Source organism: Aquila chrysaetos, chromosome 2, assembly GCF_900496995.4.
Source record: "Aquila chrysaetos chrysaetos chromosome 2, bAquChr1.4, whole genome shotgun sequence".
NCBI lineage: Eukaryota > Metazoa > Chordata > Aves > Accipitriformes > Accipitridae > Aquila > Aquila chrysaetos.
The window spans coordinates 30138363-30158362 of NC_044005.1; the positions used below are offsets into that span (position 1 = coordinate 30138363).

At 37.3% G+C, this 20000-nt stretch overlaps 1 protein-coding gene across 5 annotated transcripts in view; it reads right to left on the reverse strand.

Annotated features, from left to right (window-relative positions):
- The window catches only part of NPAS3 (neuronal PAS domain protein 3), a 629276-nt gene that overhangs the window by 107128 nt on the left and 502148 nt on the right, over positions 1 to 20000 (reverse strand). The gene's annotated exons all lie outside the window — the stretch shown is intronic.

Sequence of the window (20000 nt, forward strand, 5' to 3'; positions counted from 1 at the left end):
ATGGTTATTTGGGGATTAGTGAATATGAAAACAGCCACTCTCCTTCTGTATGAAGGTAAACTGCAGCACTTTGATAAACTCTATCTGTCAGTTTTTCACTACTGTATTTCAATCACAACTCCTCTTTTGAAATACTTCAGCGTATCTTTCATTCCATGGTTGTATTATTAACTACATTAAACTATGAAATCCAAGTACCCATTTCAAAAACAAGCACTCACACATCCCATAGCAAATGGCAGCAAGAAAAACTACCTCAGAACATGCTACATATAAAATTATTAACCCTAAATGTTTGAGGCAGGAAAGGCACCATGACAACTGGGGCTTTGCTTCACCCCTCTCCACTCCACACCCGCCTGCTCCCACCTCCCCCGAAAACAGTCATGGTTCAAGGGCAGCCTGGGCAGAAGTGAAATAAGCAAGCACATGCGCAGAAATAAACTGGTCTAAGAGCAGAAATACAGAAATGTATGGGCTTTATAGGGCAGGACATTTACCAGACATGGACCTTGGCTATCTTTACTTGTCTTCAGGAAACAAGCAAGAGACACTGATCTGAGGAGCTAATGGTGAAGCAAAGTAAGGGAAATGCCACCATACAGTCTGTGACACGCACTTTATAAGGAGCAATGGCAAGGTTCATGATCACTGTTACTGAGCCCATGGAAACAGAATTCTAGTTGCTCAAATTGGCATTCTGCATACATTCTATTAAGGTATTTTAAACAAACCAAAACCAAGAAGAATTTTTTGAATAACATTATTGTTATTCATTCATTCATTCATTATTGCTACAAGACGTTGCAAATAAACTTTTATGTTCTCAGGGTACGGACGGGTTAATGACACCAGTGCTGTCAGCATGAAAGATGAAACAAAAATGCAATTATATTTTCCTTTTCTGCATATGGGGTTATAAGAAGAGCTATGATCTAATTTGTTCTTACTGCCAATCCTGAGCTGAACTCAAGATCATTCAAAATGATGCTATGACCTAGCTATACTATGGACTAGTATGGCAATAACAACAGAAATCCCTGAGAAAATCATTGCAACCTTGGGTGACAAAAATAGAGAGAAGCCATGAACAACCTAATACCCAGAAGTGGCAGTTTAATAGCATGCTTCATTTCAGCCTGTAGCCAAAAAAACTACAGACTCTAAAAGGAAATATCAGATTTGAGGAGACCCTATATAATTGCACAGGTTGGGTCTTGTCATTAGCCAATTTACTCTTCCTCAGATTTACAGCTCTGGGTGTAACAAAATCTTTGGCACTAGGTGCAGGCTTAAGAGATTTTTTTCACCCTTCAAATTAATTTATTTTGTACTCATTGGAAGTCAATTCAGTAGCACTCGCTGAGTCTTAGGCTTCTTTTTGCTGCTGAGAGAGCAGCCTTTTCAGGGTTTTACAACTCAACAAAACACTAAGCACGTGCTTAACATTAAACCTGTGCTGAAGTTTCCTCAAGGTAAATGGGATGCAAATGTTTGGTTGCTTTGCTTAATACGGATGATCTCTGCATCTCTGAACTGTTCTGTTGCCAGCTGCCACTTACAACTTACAAAGAGATGTCAATTTTATAGGATATGGATTGGATCATTTTAAACTAATCCCCACAGAAAGAAAACAGTTCATTGAGAGGAGGAAAAAATGCCTGATAATGCCACTTCCAAGTTGCTTGGATGAGTGGAAGAAAGTGGGAGAAAAGCCCAAGGTACTTTAGTTGATAGTGTAGCCACACAGCTTATATTTTACTTCCATAATAATTTATAAAAACACAGCAAAATGAAGAGCACTGAGCACCCTGTGTTCCTGTCATAATGTATAACCTCTCAGTACTTCATGAACAATAATACCTCCATGAAAATCAAGCTGTATTACTTCTGCTTCTTTGTACAACACTTTGCATGACTAAGAGCAGCGAGTGACAACATGTTCTCCAGTAACCGAGATTGATTATTGGTGCTTCAGCACATCTATAATCACAATCCATGCAGCACAGAGAGATGGAATTATTTTCATACACTGCCGTGATTGGTAGGAAAAACTTTTTTTCTAACTGAATTGAATATGTATAGGATGCATGCAATATGCTCTAGAGGAATGAGTATTGTGCTAGCTGTCAAGAGGTCTCTAGCTATACTCCTGCCTTGTGTGGCTCTGAGCAAGACGAGTCGTGCATGCTGACTGCATTTGCTACTCTCCAGTCACAGTGGTCACCGCTATAAAGAACGTAAATTTACCAGTGGTTACCACTCTGTAGTATTTGAGGTACTATTGTTTTACTATTAACAATAGTGAGAATCTGAAAGAAGCATGAGAATTGAGTGTGGTACAGGGTGGAAAGTATGGCCATGGTAGGTCTGGATTTTATTTCAGTAACATTGGTTTTACAGCTGGTTAACTGTACTGACTTCAAAAGAATTGCTGCAGATTGTTACTAATGAAGTGACTGTGGAGTGTGGACCTCTGTATCTGCTTACAGCAACAAGAAACTGCAGATTCTTTAGCGGAAAAACTGGTTAGCAATTTTTTCTTTTCTTTTACAGTGTAATAGACAACACTTTTTTTTCATGCTGTTTCCAAAAATCTCAGAGGACTTCATATTTCAAAGAAGTCACTGTTATGCCATAAAATCCTGGAAGTTATAAAAATATCTGAGATATTAGCATTTGATTTTTGGTAACTGCACAGTTTGGTGAATAATGTAACTATTTTGAGGTTCAGGTGACTTTTCTAAATCAGAATCATCACATCCTGCTGGAGAAATGGAAACAAGGATTAATTTGCCTTTTCAAACAGGCACATCAATAGCCTTTGCTATTCTCCCTGTACTGAGCAATACTGTCTAACTGTGGTATTATTGCAAAAGAAAAGTTTGTGCTACAGTAAATCTCATTTGATTGAATGGATAAACAGTACTTTGAGGTTGTGGAAACGGACAGTGCACTGTAAACTCCTTAAAGATTAAGGAGTGATTAAGGAGTGATTAATTATATACTTTTTAAGGTGAAATATGGTGACAAATAGCTCAGCAACAGAAAAAGCAGTAATACACCTATGCCACATTGAATTTTTCTGTATTAGGATTAATACACTAAATTGTGGATAATTGAATAAGCATTTATATTATCCATTTTCTGGTTATTTCATGTTTCTCTAGGTACTAAGTTCCACGTAACCCGACAAGGATGATTAGAGATGAAGTATGGAATGCAATATGACAATTGCCACACTGTACTACAATTTATAAAATAATACACCAATAAGAGAGTGAAATACAGTGCAATAAGGTATCACAATTAGAATAGGTTTTCCTCTGGACTAATGGGTATCATAGCTCCCTCTTCATAACTTTTACATATCACAAGATTCTGCTGAATATTGAACTGCTTTGGCAGAAATGCTATGTTCTTTCCCTATCCATCTTTACATTTTAGTTCATGTATGTCAAGGACAGACACAGAAATTGAAAACCCTTCTGAATGAAGTTTTGTATATACTAGTAGAGAGAGGAGAAAGAAAAACTCCTCTTCAATAGTGAATGGGATAGAATAAAAAGTCTTTCAATTACTGTACACACACATATATATACAGCAGCATGTAACTCATTTAGCATAGGTTACCAAAAAAAAAAAAAAATCCCTGAAATTACAGCAATTTTCATTAAACTGTTGACATCAGTGGAGGCACTTGCAATTTAGTCCAATGTGGGAATACAGAATGAGATTCAAATTTACCTTTCAGGAAACATTATAAGAAAAGTCTTTGCAGTGTCTCCCCAAAGGCCAGGGTCAACTTTTCAAAAGCAGCCTTTGATTCTGGATGCTCAGCCTGAGACAGCTCTTTTGAAAATTTTGCCATGGATATAAAATCCTTAATACCTTTATGTTAGGCAGCTATCAACCAGAGATTTTTCCTATTGGGACAGGGTGGGGGCTTGTATCCTTCTGCAGCTGACATAAAGTGGCACCTAGTCTATCAGGAGCAAGTATATGCAAGGCAGCTAACAGTAGCACTGCGTATTAAACAGACATCTTTGGTCACATGCTTTTTGCTCAGCTCAGCTCTCATTTTCTCTTGTACTTTTGTTTTTATTTTCACTTCATCTTGTACAGAGATTGCCCACGGCAGTTCTTTGCAACCTTATATAACCTGAGAATGATGGAATTAAAGTTCTTTGTAAAAGCCTCTGTGACCCCATGCGAGGCTGGAAGGGAAGCCCTTCCAATGTCCTAACGATCTCGCAGTCTAAACCCTGAGTGAGACTATGTTTTTGTGGGAGGAGGCCTCTAAATTAAGTTAGTTGCTCCTACAGCTTCTGTCTTTAAGAGTGTATCAGGATGGATTTGATCAGGTACATAGAAGGAAATTGGGGTACTGGCTGAAAGTTCAAATTTCACAGCTTTCTCAAACTACTTTCTACAACACATTTGCATTTTACAAAATTGAGTAATGGAAGAAAAGATTCTGCTGTTCCTTTGGGAAGAGGAGAGATTTCTCATTCATTTTTCCCTAATCACTGTGGAAAATATTCCCAGAACTCCCATCAGCTTTTTTGTTTAAATGATTATTCTTGTTCCATTTCAAGCCAACCCATTCTCTTTCTCAAGTCATTCACATGTCTTCTCTACTTCCCATCTCAATTTCTCTCTCTTTCCTTCAGTCTCCTTTTGTGTCCCTCTGGAAAATTCCATCCTTTTTTCTTGCTACCCAGAATTGGAGGTCACTCCAAGTTTGAAAGCCACAAAAGACTTCTATGGATGCAGGAACAGGAAAATATTACTACATTCAAATGTAACAGCTGAAAGGCAAGAGCAAAAGATAACTGCCAAGAACTTTAGCTTCAGTTTTGTGAAAGATGAGGAAGACAGGAAAATAAGAGCAAATAGAAAAGCAAAGCCTGACACTGCAGAGAAAGGCAGGAGTTATACATGATGTTGTCCTAGTTTCAGCTGGGATAGAGTTAACTGTCTTCCTAGTAACTGGTACAGTGCTATGTTTTGAGTTCAGTATGAGAAGAATGTTAATAACACTGATGTTTTCAATTGCTACTAGTAGTGTTTAGACTAATGTCAAGGATTTTTCAGCTTCTCATGCCCAGCCAGCGAGAAAGCTGGAGGGGCACAAGAAGTTGGCACAGGACACAGCCAGGGCAGCTGACCCAAACTGGCCAACAGGGTATTCCATACCATATGACGTCCCATCTAATATAGAAACTGAGAGGTGGAGACAGAGAATCGCCGCTCGGGTGACTAGCTGGGTGCCGGTCGACAGGTGGTGAACAATTACACTGCACATCATTTGTACATTCCAATCCTTTCATTATTGCTGTTATCATTTTATTAGTGTTATCATTATCATTATCCGTTTCTTCTTTTCTGTTCTATTAAACTGTTCTTATCTCAACCCGTGAATTTTGCTTCTTTTTCCCGATTTTCTCCCCCATCCCACTGGGTGGGGGGGGAGTGAGTGAACAGCTACATGGTACTTAGTTGCTGACTAGAGTTAAACCACGACAGATGTAAAGAGTCAGATATTGTCTGCAAATAAATGCCTTTCTCTTAAAAGCGATTAGCCATATAGATCACTTAGGTATTAGAATAATACTTCCCACAGTCAGATTATTACAGGATTCACAAATAAATGTGTTGGTAGAGTGGGACATGCTGACTGTTCTGGCTGTCATAACAGCTACTTTTGTGCTCTTCCTTCTATGCTAAATTACCCACTTACCCACAGCTCTAAACCCTAAATGTTGCATATTGCATAAATACATTGGGTTGTGTCTTTTTAATCCTTTCAATTGGTTTACATTGGTCTTGCCTTTAAAACATTCCCTTCTGTGGGTACTCATACATCCATATGACTAAATGGAATGCAGACAAATGATTCAGCACACTGGGGTATCTTCTGGGTACCCTGTATCCCGCCACATTTAGCTCAAGCCTCACATTTCATATGCCACTCCTAATCACAGCATTAACGTTAAATCACGAGAATCTACATTAAGATTTATTGACCCTGGATCTGGCACTTCACTTTGTCAAGGCACGCTGATATTACAGGAGTTATCAAAATTGATACCACACTTACTACAGTATTACCCCATTATCAGCAATCAGGGAGTCCTTTCTAAACATCCTGGAGCATCCTTTTCTAATCATAACTCTTTTCCTGAGCTACACTCACAATGTTTGGAAGTGGACATCACCTGTTGGCTTCTGCTGCAGAATAAATTTCCTTCCTCCTTCACAGAAATTCTTTATTCTTGACGAAGGAGTAAATCTAGCTTAGTACTCCATTTGTTTTCCAGCAGCAAAATGAATGACCTTGTTTCAATTACATTTACAGTAAAAAATACAGCATTTACAGTATTTGAGTAAAGTGACTTTCGTTGTTTTATTTATGAATATCGATTTCTGCATAAAGATACCATTTCTGCTTTACTCTTACTTTTTTGGTGAATGAGCACTAATATTGGCTCTTAGATGAGCCACAGCAGGTGCTGCATAAAATACTGCTGAGGGTGTAAGAAAGACCTTGTCACACTATTTAGCAACACAATGCCAACAAAGAGGAGAATGGAATATTTCTCTCCGAGGGTTAGTTCTTACTCACAGTGATGTCTACAGGAGTTTTATCATCAGAAATCACCAGGCTTACGATCAGACTTTTTAACAGTAAGCTTTGGAGTTCCAAACTCACTGTAAGCAGTAAGGAATAAAAATCCTCCAAAACTTATTGACATGCGAGGGTTGTGACTCCTACGCCTTTCTTTTTGACCACTTTCAGGTGCTTCAAGTGTTTTACTTTGCATTTCTTTAAATACTAAAATACTAAAAGAACAGAAATGGCTACAGAGCAGCAGTATGTTAGATGCCCCAACACTATACCTGTAAGAGGCATTCCTAGGCTAGATCTAATGTTTTGTTCCTGTGGTTTGCAGCTGCCAATGAGATGCTAATAAGTACTATATGGGCTGTTTTCCCTGTATTGTTCATATCTGTCCACTAGAAACAGAGTGGAAATCACTGATCACACTTAAACTAGCTCCCCAATCTCCACCATCCACATCCACAGCCACAGCCACACATTTCCCTCAAACACAAAGAAGCAAGAAAGACCTGCGGGGATTTTAATTTGATCAGTTTTACACATTCTAAGAAAAATGTTGCACTTATTACTTTTTCCTTCCCTATAGAGTAGTCCAAATTGAATAGGATCAAGGTTAGTTATAGAGCTAAATCAAGTTACTTTTATTTGGGGGAAAAATGCTCAAGGGATAAAGTAGCCAAAAATCCCAAACTGCAAATACATAAATCAAGTAGAGATACAAACAGTCCAAGGTGCATAGATGGCGTTGACTTTAATGGAACAGAATGCAGACAGCTTTTCATATTCAAAGCACTTCGTAGACTAACTGGACTAAAAGGTACTATTGTATTCAAGTGTGGCATCTATTAGGCATTCAGAAATAACTCAAATGTTGCATTGGATAGTAGGTCTTTTTTAAGATGGGATATGTTTCCCAGGGCGTTATTTTATTTTATTTTATTTTACTTTATTTTACTTTATTTTATCATATAATGCTCTGTCAAAATGCCCTGGGAACAAAATGCCTAGACAGAAATGAAATATGCGGGCTTCGGTTTTGTCTTTTCTAACATTGGCACTGGTTTGAACTGTCTCAGTGGTTTACAATATATTTATGTATGTAATGATATAGGGTAAGAACTATCCAAGAGTATGTATATCTACTTCTGTTGCAGCGTTTGAGTTCTGAAGCCAATTTAGGCTGATCATCAACGTAAATAAAGAAACAAACAAACCTGTTTGGAATAAGTTTTATCAAATACTCTACAGATTGTGATAGATTGGTTTGGTTTGGATAAGAAAAAAGTAGATCCATCTGCTGTGCCATCAATAAAAGGGAGATCTGCAAATGTGATGCAGTTGATTGCTTCCTATTAAATACTCAACTTTTAGAGATTCACTCAGTGGCCTGGGAGCGTGTATATTCTCCCAACTCTGACATTTCTATTTGGCAGCCATGTTATTTTATTAGCATAGTGTCAGCAAACTGGATGTGTTGCTTTGAATTTCATCCATTACCCACTGTATTTATTATGAGTGCAGTATCTCACAGAACCATTTAGAGTACTGACTTGACCTAGTGAGAGAAAAGAAAGGAAAACAAAAAGCAACAAAGCATTAGTAAACATCTACAGAAAGTCTTGGGATATCTTGTTGGATATTGCCCAGTCCACACAGAGTTGATGTGAGACACATCACTAGTAGTTACAATGCTGCACTTACTTAATCTGCTTCACTAGCTCATTTTCTAATTTCTATCAGCAAATATATGATGAGTCTTAGTAGTTTACCACACCCTTTCACTTAGCTTGAAAAATCTACAGAAAATTGAAATTACTACTAAAAAAAAGATGAAAACTTATCAAATGTAAAATTAGATTGAGTCAATCAAAATCCAACTGTGAATTTATCATTTCAATGAATTTCAATGAATGGTTTAAAATCTGTTTGAAATCTATTTGAAAATGAATATGTAATAATACAGACATATCTCTTTTTCAAAGCTAGTATTGTCAGATGTATTCTGTGCATTATAATTCATGAACAGGGTAGATGACTATTTGAGAAGTATTAAAATGAGCTGACTTTTCAATACAAGTGTCTTGACAATAAGTTTTTCTATTCTTGGCAATTCAGAAATGTAGACAATTGTGCTAGAAAAATAATATGTATTGTAATATTCATTGTACAGTAGTAGTCTAGTAAGTGGCAATTCTGGACATTACAAGAGACACAAGGATTATTTTCTGTGATTGCACAGAGAATACTTGGATTTCTTGTGAAGCTTTTGCATTGGAAATGAGATTCATCAGTCTGAACAGGGCAGGGTTAGAGCCCTTAGCAACATGCTTATTTTGTAGAAGGTCACTCAATAATAACTTCCTCTGCCCTCCAAGCTTATTAAGACTGACTGGCATATATTAATGAAAACACCTGATTCTCCAACCATAAAACCCAGACAAAGACTTTATTTTAATATTAAGGAAGGAACCCTTAATTAGCAGGGTTTCAAAAATGTCAGCTTCTTCTATTAGCTGTTCTGGTCCATCAAAGCCATAATCCCTACTGTCAAATTTCATCACATGATAGACAGTTTTCTGGCTATCCTTTTTTTTTAACTGATCATACTGACTGAAGCTTTTTATTTTGCCATCACATTTAACAAGTTTGCATGCATTTCATTGTTACATTGCTGATTTTACTCCTTTCAAAGTCTGCCTGTGTCAGCTAAAAGAAGAAAAAATCTGAGGAAACATAAAATATTACATATTGATACACAGACATATAATTAAAGACTTTTGGGGAGAGTTCTCATTCATAATATTGATTCTTTTCTAGGACATGCAAATGTGCTTCTGTGAAAACACGAATAAAAACCGTCGTTCACAGATGAATTTCCATTTCCGGCATGTTAAGAGAAAAAAAAAGAGCAAATGCTGGAAACATTGTGAAGACCTTTGGAGATGCACATTCTTTAGGATTAACCCATGATACACCTGCATGCTACATGATACATCTTTTCAAATGAGAGACATTGTGTCAAATTTTACTGAAATAAACATACCAATTTTAAAAGGATTTATATTGTAACTTCATTCAGCATTTCATTGTTTATTAAACATTCATGAAAAACCCAGTCTATTTCTTTTGCTTAAAGGAAAGCAGTAGCAGGTTACTATCATGTCACAGATTTCTAAACCTTCCCATCTAAACTCTCTCAAACATTGCCTGTGGATTTGATAAAGCTGTATTCCCCAAACCAGCACATAGGTATTTAGCTCACCTATCTCCATTTTCTCTTCTTTAACAAGAAAAATAGGAACTATATAGAATTTGTAGGATGACAATGTAGAAAGGCAAAGTAAACTCCCATATTCTTTTCATGCCTAGTTTTTCTTTAAAGCTGTCCTTTTAAAATTTTAGATTTCTTTACTAATAATTTATGCAACACTGCACGTATTATAAATGATATAGTAAAATGAAGGAGTCTTGGTGTTGAAGATATAACTGAATCCAGGTAAGAAAAACAAATTCCCATTATTCTGGAAAAAGAATTTTTGGAGTGGAAGAGTATGGGTAACATTTGTATTTTAAAGAAGGAGAGCAGCAGTCTGAAAAAGAAGAGCAAGATATGCTAGAGCTAACAAATGAGACATACAGGCTTCTGCCAAGAACTGGAGGCAGCATGGGAAGCACCAGAAAGCCAAAAGCAGGAAAGGAAATGGAGGCAATCTGAGAGATTACTCTGAGAACCTAATGGAAGTGAAGCAGAGTTATCAGAAAAATAAGAATTTGGGGATGCTTATATGTTGGTAAGAAAAGAATATAATAGTCACATCTTGCTCAGACTGAAGAAAAAAACTGAGACTGAGGTTGGATCAGGAGGGGAAGATTAAAGCAATGAAGGTCATAGATAACCAAATGATTGCGAAATGGATACAGATGAAAGGACAAATTTTGGATGGTATAATATCTAAAATGCAATTGGATTTAGGGAGAGCCGACTTGTATAGCAGGTATTATGGAAGGTGTGGAGATGAAACCATGATAGTGAATATGGATAATGGGATGGCAGTGAATTTTAAGCTGAGAGAGAGAAAGACAAATGGATAAAAACTACTTTATATATGTACTTTTGCAGTATTCAGCACTAGTGAAGAGCAGACAGGAGGGAGAAGGTTCTGCAGCCTCAGAGATGCATACTGACTGCAAAGAGTCCCCAGTTCTAAAGACAAAAGACACCTTTAGAACTTGGAGATATGTTTTGTATCTGAAATTTCTTAAGTGTCTGCATGTTACATCACCTAATACATGTCAGGAAATAGTAGGCCAAAAGTTCACTTCTGCTTAGACTGGGATATGGGCAAGAAATGCAGAAGGAGGTGATTGAAATACAGCTGCAAAGCTCAGTAAGAAGGGAAATACTCAGAGAAGCAGGAGGAAAAAATGTGAGACTCAAAATTATAGAGGCCTATGGAAATCTTTGGAATAGATGAGAGGGAAATGGTGAAAATGGAGCTGTACTCAGAGAAACATCAGCAGAACAGAGGGAAATTAAGAGCTGATAAAGGAGATACAGAGGGAGCAATCAGGGATATGACCACTCAGAAACAGAACTGCAAAAAAACAAGGAAAGAAGTGGAGCTTCAGGGAGAGAATGATAAATGTAATACAGACAATAAATTCAATAAAACAAGAAAAGAGAAAGATATAGGTGTCCGTTAATCAACTTGCTAGCTGTACCTTGGCTATGTAACTCAGCTGATATTTAGTGAAAATAAATATCCTTCCTACCTCAGGAAAATAATTCTAGTTCTTCACACTATGGAATTCTTCCCACTGCTAATACTTGCATAAACCTATATGTGTTAATCCAGGATCCTTGTACCACTGTCTTTCTGGAGGTAAAAAAAATCAAGTATAATCTGATTGTACACATCTGAACTAACGAAACATTATAAAGGATCATATGGTATTTTATCTGCTTAACCTTACTTTGCTGCTTCCTGAGTGTCTACGTCTATTGCAAGTGACAAGTACGTTTCTTAGCTGAATTTACAGCTAGCCACTCGATCCTTTCTAATGTCTTCAAGTGACTGTGAACATTTACTTGTATGATTTTTCTCTCATTTAATTAATTTAGAAATGAAACTGACTATTTAGAACAGCAGAGTTCCTTGCCTTTTTGGTGATGCATCTAAGGAGTGGAGCAACAGTGAATGGCAAGAAGATAATAAGGCCAACACATGAAGTTCAGTTCTCCCTCCAGCATCACTCACAATACCTATTAACTAAAAAAATAGTAAAATGGGAATAAAAGAAAGCTATATGAGTTTTAGAGTCTGAGCAATCTTTATCTTGTGAGGTATATGACAACTAACCAGCACTAGTTCCCCAATATTCACAGCTGTTGCACTAGGCACATTACAGAGTACATTCCTGTCTATCCCATTTAGTGTTTGTTTATGCATTTGTTGTCTATGAACCTGTCTAGTTCATTTTTGCACAAGTGGACACCCATCAATCCCAGAAAAATACTTTATCTATTTTTAACCATTCTCCTCATAGATTCAACGAGTGGTTCCTAATTCTAGTACTGCAGGATTTTGTGAATAAAAGTTTTGTAAACTTTGATCATGATGCCCCACTACTCTTCTCCTTTCTGAATTGAAAAGTCTGAGCCTTTCTCTTGTTTCCTTGTAATGCAGCTGTTCGATCCCCTTGATCACTATAGTTACCCTTCTCTGTACTATAACTCCACTATATTCCTACCTGGATGCAGGGAGCAGAACTGCTCATGGTACTCAAGACATGAGAACATCAAGGTTTCATGAAATGGCAGAATGATGCCCTCTGTCTTGGCCTCAATACCCTTTCTCATGATGCTCAACATTTTCGCTGCTTCTGCACATTCAGTTGACAGTTTCAGAGAACTATCCATAGTGACTCCGAGATCTTCTTCCTGAGTTGTAACTACTGCTCTAGTTGCACATGTTAATAGTACTCTCTGCATGGTCAGTGTCCACAGAGCTATCCATAGAGCTGCCTCTGATCCAAACAGCAAAACGAGAACAGAATGCCTTTACAAATGGTCTCTGTCATACTTTGGGTATGACAGTGTCTTAAACCTGAGATGTTCCGTAGCCATGCTTTTAATGTCTGCTTGGAAAACTGTATGGTGTTGCCTTGCTGCTGGAATCCAGATGGTAGTAGTATTACAACTTACTAACACAGTAACTTGTATGCCTGACTGGCACTTCCTAAGCCTCTATTCAGCACAAAGTCAGCATTTTATTGTAAGTTGTTTTAAATCATATTGGGTGTATAATACATGTGTTTTATATCAGATGCAACCAGAATGATGTATTTATGGACTAATGGTCACTGGGTACTGCAAGGGACAATGATGCCTAGTTGAGGAACAGAAGGGAGAAAAAGGTAAAAGAGCAGAAGGGTAGCATAAGGATGCAGGCAAATGAATATAACTGAATTTCTCAGTCACTACAAATTTGGGTGAGAAATTCTGGTTTGCCTTCTTTAGAGCAATATCCTTTCGTGGGTTGGAATGGTCAGTTTTTCACTGGCAGGCAAGAAAATTCAAAACTCTTCAGCTGGAAGAGTATTATAATCACTGACTGGAAAGTCTGCCTGCTGGCAAGGTAAGCTATTATTTTTGTATATAGTGTGCACAATTAATACTAGTGTATTTGGACAAATTTTTGCTGCAAATAAAGCTGTGGCCTTTCCTTGCCAAAAAGAGTGTAATATTGAGCCATCAGAACTTGCATCTTGGGAAAGGACGGAAAATGAGTATGCCAGAGATAAAAGGAAAAATACACTGCTTTAAAGAAATGGTAAATCACTGAATGTAAGAGATAGGGAATTAGGTTCAATGATAGTTCAGTATGACATTTTGTTCCTTGCCTTTTCTATTACTGTAGGAAAGAACTAAAGGACGCTAAATGAGATCTTGATGTAAATATCTAATTAGCCTTTTGCAGTCCAAAAATTGCCCATAAACCATATTTTCCTATGGGTACAGTCTCTAGTCAACGTGTAATAAAATTCTTATATTTCAGACTTTATAGGAGCTTAGATGTACAGATTGCATTGACTGTAGCACGTGGTATGTAGCCCAAAATATTTAAAACATTGCTAAGGATATACAAATTTTCAATTTCCTTTTTCAAAGTTGGTTTATATTTTTACACTTCTCTGCAAAAGGCTCTTCACTAAATTGTAAAACTCTCCTGTAAGTATTTTTACACACTGAACTTATAAGAACTCACTTTTCAAAAGAAAGTAGAAGCTTGGTGACAGAAGCTGTACAACACATATGCAGCCCTATCTATAATTTAATTCTCCTTCCTACCCATAAGGCTCTCATAACGGATTTTTCAGAGTATTTGGAAGCATACAGACACACATACACAGAGTCTGCTTTGGAGATGAGTTTGTGCATGAAGGAATCTTCATCTGCATTGTTATCAATTAAACTGCCATCAGTACTGCAGGCACCTCTGGCAGGGTTCCAGGCTCCAAAGAGGTTGGATTGACTTGCAGTCCTAGAAATAAGGGTCAAACTGACTCTCACCTCTGCAGTACTGATAGAAGCCCTATATAAATCACTCAATATATAAATGTTTATTTATCAACAGTTGGCTAGTCAACAGCATGGTGTGGTCTGCACATATTTCATAAAGCAGATGGTTTACATTTTCTGAACTCAAGGCAAAAGTCAACACGAATTGACGCTCACTATTTAACAAGATTTTTTTGACTACTGATATGCTGCAATTGTCAGTTTCCACAAAACAAACAGGTCAACTCCTAACTATTTGAGGGACTGTTCTTACATTCTTATCTAAAGAAAAAATGAACTTCTGAAATGAACTGCACAACAGCTGACCACCCTGACATATTGTGATCTATCCCAAATTCAAGAGTACTTTGCTAGCATTATGTTATCTGTGCTAGCTTCACAAAACTATTACAGTTTCACTTTTTCTTTGTGTCTGTAATGGTTCCCCATCATCCTGAAAACTGGGCAGCCATTTCGTTTCTCTCTGTACAGATAGAGCTGTGAAGAAGAATTAGATTTCAACACTTATGTAACAGAGATTAATTGATTGATTAGATTATTAATTAAAGTTTCCATTAAATTCTTTTTTTAAAAAGCACAGGATTGTGGATCCCCAGGGTTTTTTCTAACCCTTGAAATCATAAACAAGAGAATGCATAACTAAACATTGTATCTTATCTTGTGAAGAATAATTAAGCCAGTGGATGCATTGCTATGAAGGAAAATTTTTTTCCTTACAAAATACTGTCCGCCCCGCCCCCCCCCCCCCCTCCCCCAAAACCTTAGGAAAGAGAAAGAGATTTTTGGGTTTCGCCCACTGCAACAGAGGAACAGACACCAAAAATAGCTTGGTTTAAACATATACGTATATGTATGTATGCTTGTTTGTGTGCATGCATGCATCTCTGTTTGGGGTTTGTATGCTATTCATTTTTAAGAAAAGAAGAAGAAGTGAAAAAATGACTTAGGTTGTTTTAGATTTGAACTGATGTGGTCTACCTAGAACTTCCAGCCACATAATATTTCAGAGATCTGTGGAAAAATAAAAACAGCAAGTGGCCTTTTAGGTAACCCATAATTAAAAGCAATTTTGAGCTGTCTTTTCAGGGAAGCTACCCAGGGGAATTATTTGCTACCTGTTTGACCTTCACAATTGTGAGTCCTTGGCAGTGTCAGCGACCCTCTGAACTGAATTCAAAACTAATCTCTAACAGAAAAAGAGAAACAGAATTCATGCAAATCATATTAATTCCAACATTTCCCCAGTGAGCTGGGTATAAACTACAGCCTAATTAAATATTTTTTAACGATGTGAGTAATTTTTGCCAAGGGGCGGATTCAGGGGAAAATTTAATATGAGATCACAAAAGCTGTTCCCAGCGTTGATTCTGTAAATTAATGACTATCTGCCTTATGATAAAAACATGCTGCCAAGAATGAAAATGAAGTCAGCAAAGCTTGCTCTATTTGTCTAACAACCAAATATACAGAATGCAAAACTTTAAAGGATATGGAAAATTTTCATTGTCTGTATGATGTACTCCTGATAAAGATGCATGACACTGACAGCATAAAGCTGCTCTATATTATACAAGACTATCAACTCTTATTAGTTACCGCTAATATAGTGTTAGCTAGTGTTACGAACTTTAGTGAGACAGTGCCAAACGCCAACATCAAGATCCCGAGAGGTATTTATTTATGTGTGGGTAGGATAATGTGCTGTAACCATTTCATAAACTGTCTATCTCTAAGACATACTGAACGCAGCACAATTTCTCAGCGTTGCTCTCAACTATCCATCCATCTTCCCTAACACTTAAAAAGACCTTATCACTGTAGTATCTGGGCACCAATCTTAAGTGCTTGTCAGAAAGAAAATCTCATTAAACGAATGTTATTAGTGCTTTCAAATAATAAATGCACAAACATTAAAACTATGATCAAGAAAAACTGTATAAAGAGACAGGAATTATTGATGTATCAGTCTGGCCAGCTTTTTATCATGATTTGGAAATTAAACACCAAGCCTTATATGACTCAGAGGCTGCTTTATAAAGTATAGTATTAGATCAGGTATTGAAGATATTCAAATACAAGATCCTCATTTAACCAATAAGAGTCCTTGCTCTTTGTTCTTCTCATGCTAACCTAACTTGTAGCAAGTAACACGTCACATGTAACAAGACAGACAGTTAACACCAAGGAGTTACAAAGAGTCGCCAGATGACAGGTGACTAGGACTTTGGTAGTACCCTTGTCAAGAGGCCAGCCCATTGTAAGGACTTTGCAGGCCTATTTATTTAAATTTCTGCCAGTGCTGGCTGCTGAGACTGAATTTACAGCTTTTCAATTAGAAGGTCATTCTGTGCTAACTAGCACGCCATTGCCTCGTTATAATCATAAAATTAGTGAGAAAAGACTAGCATGAATAATATGAAGGAGCCAATCTGAAAGGTGAAGAGGTGCTATTTTCTTGTTTCATCAGAGATGGGAATAAAACTTGCTGTTTAGAAACAAATATTTTGCTTATAGTGCATGAGCCTCTTAGGAAAGAAAAACTTTACAGTTTTTCTCTACTTCAGAACAAACAAATTGGTCATTTTCTGTAAATTAACCTTGACAGGTGAAAGGACGGTTTATGACTGCTGAACAGTGTAACGCAGGGCACAGCTTTATATGTGAAATGTATGTGTGAGATTTTAAGTTTCAAAGCACTGCAATAGGACTTTTATATTTCTTAACTTGAGTTTAGTCATATTACCTCTTTTTGCAAGCATAATTACGTTATTTAAAGTTTTTAAAATAAAAATAATAACCCAGAGAATCAGTTAATATCAAATATATCTTAGGATATTAGTTAATTTGCTGTCTGAAAACTGAGAATTTCATTGAGACTTCAGTATGCCTGTGAACACACTGCAAATTATGAGTCATTGCTGCACAGAAATGTAAACTACACAAAGGACAAGGACTGTTGTAATTCCCCTCAAAACACTGGGAGAAACTACTCAGTCTATCATATACAAGCCACAGAATGTACAGTCTTCCAAGCAGCCATGGAACTCCACAGCATGCACAAATAGAGAAAAAAACACAAAAATGTGATACACTTCAGGATTACAAAAATGTTCAAAACCCACAATTTAAAATATATTCTATTTAGTGAAAACCTGGAAATTGTCTTAGTCTCAGTCTAAAAAGCACAGATCGTCTTTAAGGGAAAAGTAATATTTTTTTCTCAAATCTGGTAATAAGTTGTAAGCCACTAGAACAGGAAAAGTAAGGTAGAGAGCATGACATAATTTTCAGTGGGAACACTTAAAGGTTATAGTGAAAGAGTTTAACGCCCACCATTCTCTGTGGTTACCTGCTCTACGTTCAGGCCACATCCCACTCTCCAAGAACTTTGCTCTTTTTTCAGATGAACTCTCCCTATACTCAGCAGCCACTGATGAACACAATCATCCAGCTAAAGGCAGTCGTGACCTGTTGGTTTGGCTGACCTGCTTGAGTAGTTTAAAGAGATGTTCTATCACCCAAATTGAGAGGTTGAGGCCCTTTGCTAACATTGTCCAACTGAACATGTTTCTTGTTATGCTCTCACCTGTTTTATTTGGCAAAAATGGAGACAGTCATTAAGGGGTTTTGCTGTACATGTGAAATAGTCAGAAACTTATCCATGGCTTTCCCCAGATCACAAAAGAAAGTTGGAGCAGAACATGAAATTCAAGCTTCCAAGCCCCCCACCCCCCCCCCCGAATCTCCTTTTCTGGAGAAACCAGCTGCAGAAGGTAAACAAAAAGGAAGCCTAATAATTTATTTCCCATATATATTGAACAGGATCTTATGAAGACCTTCAGACTATAATAGACAGCACATGAAATGAGAGTTGATGATGTAATGTTGTCGTGGTTTAACCCCAGCCAGCAACTAGAGCTCCACGCAGCTGCTCACTCACTTCCCCCCCACCCAGTAGGATGGGGGAGGAAATCGGGAAAAGAAGTAAAACTCATGGGTTGAGATAAGAACGGTTTAATAGAACAGGAAATAAGAAACTAATAACGATAATGATAATGCTAATAAAATGACAGCAGTAATAATAAAAGGATTGGAATATACAAATGATGCACAGTGCAATTGCTCACCACCTGCCGATCGACGCCCAGTTAGTCCCCAAGTGGCAATCCCCCTGCTCCCACTCCCCCCAGCTGATATACTGGGCACGACATCACATGGTATGGAATACCCCGTTGGCCAGTTTGGGTCAGCTGCCCTGGCTGTGTCGCCTCCCAACTTCTTGTGCCCCTCCAGCCTTCTTGCTGGCTGGGCATGAGAAGCTGAAAAATCCTTGACTTTAGACTAAACATTATTTAGCAACAACTGAAAACATCAGTGTGTTATCAACATTCTTCTCATACCAAACTCAAAACCATAGCACTGTACCAGCTACTAAGACGACAATTAACTCTAACCCAGCTGAAACCAGGACAAATGTACAGAGGGAAAGGAAGAAATCTTATGATGTCTATCTACAGTTTTTATATTATGCAGCTGTAGCTGAAAGATCTTGTGATAAAAGCATTCCAATATTTACTGCTCTGTGCATCACAAATCCCCAAATATATGATTAAATAGAAAGGAATTTGATAAAAACAATAAAAACATTCAAAAGACTAGTGTAAGTTAGGCGTCTACATACCTTTGAGAATTACTCAGACGATTTTAAACTCCTGTGTAACTAAAGAGACACAGCAGATAATTTCAGTTGTGCAGTTCAATTTGGGGATGGGAAAATAAGGATGTATAATTCCAAAAAGGCAAGATAAATCAGGCCTAAGTCCTTTGGGAATACTAACTCTAGAACAAACAGTTTGGCCAAATAACAAATAGCAGAAAATAACGCATGAAGAGTAAGGGAAGAAAATAAAGTTGGGTACAGAGAGCACGAAAAATTGAACAACTGTGCTTAAGTCCTATTTCTTGATTCTCATAAAACCTGGGAATTCTCAGAAGAGTTTATCTAAATCAACCTTTTGCATCATTAATTTTTGGATGCATATTATTATTTACAGAAGTATTCATAGTTATGTGAACTACTAACCTTTGCAGGGTTGCCAACTTGCATAATTTAACTGCAAGACTTGCAGTAACTTTGATTTTTCTTTAAAGTCCTAGACTCTAGAATCACACAAATAGCACAGAGTTTCAGCTTTCCTCTGAAGATGGAGAAAGTTTCTAGCCCATGTGGAAAAGGAAAACTAAAACTTCAAAATCCAGAAAATGAAAAAAAAGTTTACATTTCTGATGCTTAAGGCAAGCCCTTTTTTCCCCCCAACTCATTATCTTTCAATGCTTCAAGTTATTGACATGTCTTTGGCAACAGCTCTGTTTTGTTTAGATCTTAAAGGGCCTGATCCACTTCTCACTGATGCTAGCAGATGTCATTTTTTGATGTACTTAGATTGTGAATCACATCCGCAGACTACACTACAATGAGGGTGATAATGAAGAGTATAGAGATTGCATAATTTTTACTGGAATTCTGTTCCATAATAAAGCTTTGAAGACAGCTTATGCTGTGTGGTTGTAATAACTAATCAACATTTGTTAGATTTTCTGTGTGCAAGGCAGAATATTTCTATGAAGTGTCTGGAGCCCTCCACTTTCAGTTTGTTTATGAAATGGGAGTTTGAAACATTACCAGCAGACTTCTTGATACACCAGAGTGTAATGCTGCAGTGTCTAGGAAGCATAAAAAACTTTTTTAAAGATTCAGAGCTGAGCTGTGCACTATTGCGTTGCGGCTGTAGA